The sequence below is a fragment of the Cebus imitator genome, unplaced genomic scaffold (genome assembly GCF_001604975.1).
Source record: "Cebus imitator isolate Cc_AM_T3 unplaced genomic scaffold, Cebus_imitator-1.0 Scaffold141, whole genome shotgun sequence".
NCBI lineage: Eukaryota > Metazoa > Chordata > Mammalia > Primates > Cebidae > Cebus > Cebus imitator.
Genome location: NW_016107456.1, coordinates 3,481,731 through 3,482,931, shown reverse-complemented (window position 1 = coordinate 3,482,931; position 1,201 = coordinate 3,481,731).

Below are 1,201 nucleotides of genomic sequence, written 5' to 3'. Positions count from 1 at the left end.
GACGGGGTTTCACCGTGTTGACCAGGATGGTCTCGATCTCTTGACCTCGTGATCCACCCGCCTCGGCCTCCCAAAGTGCTGGGATTACAGGCGTGAGCCACCGCGCCCGGCCCCGTCTTGATCTTCTGACTTCGTGATCTACCCGCATTGGCATCCCAAAATTGGTGGGATTACAGGCATGAACCATAGTGCTGGGCCAAGGTTGTGCTTTTAATGAAGAGGGCAGGTCCACATTAATTACTTTATAAGGAGAGTGGGCAAGGGAAACCCTGAGTTAAGGGACATGGAAGCTTCTAGCACTTAAGATGTGTGTTAGTCTTCTGCTGTGGTAAGTGAAGTTTGCAGCAGCTGGCTGGACTGTCGTCAGGTGACCAGCAGCTTCTGGAAGGGGGTGCTGAAGCCAGAACAGGGGCTAGAAGGCTGGGGTTTGCGTGATCTCTTCAGCTGAGTGGAAGCTAATTTTTCTTCCACTCAGCACTGTTCCCAGGAAGTCCAGTGTGGCTTGATGCTTGGTACTTGGTAAATGGCAATCTAAAATAGAAAATCTTTGCTAAATCTCAGGAGAGACAGTCTCACTGCCTGTCACTCAGCCTGGAGTGCAGTGATGCTATCAGGGGTCACTGCAGCCTTCGAACTCCTGGGCTCAAGCAATCCTCCTTCCTTAGCCTCCCAAGTAGCTGGGATTACAGGCTTATACCACCATGACAGGTTAATTTCATAATGTTTTGTAGAGACAGGGTCTCACGATGATCCCTAGGCTGTTCTCAAACTTCTGGACTGAAGCAATTCTCCCACCTTGGCCTCCCAAAGTTCTAGGATTACAGGCATATGCCACCATGCCTAATCACTGGGAGTTTAAACCCGAGGTAAACTGGATTCAAGAAGGCTTTGCCTGGGGCTTCTTATGTCAGGTCTTCTATTGGGCCCAGGAGATACTGAGGTGCACTGAAAGGCCACCTAGACCCCAGGATGCTCCCAGTCCAAAAGGGGAGATACAGAAGTCTACAGGTAGATCCTGGGCAGTAGACCCCAAATAAAACAGGAATCAGCCACGTGGGAGGGGCAGGAAATGTTTCTGCCCCAGGTAATAGCTCAGACAAAGACAAAGAGGCGGTTTCCTTTGGCCAGGTCTGGGTGGTGGCCTGGAAGTTCCGATAAATCTGATTGTGGAGTAAGGAATTTATCCTGGGGGAGAGGAGGA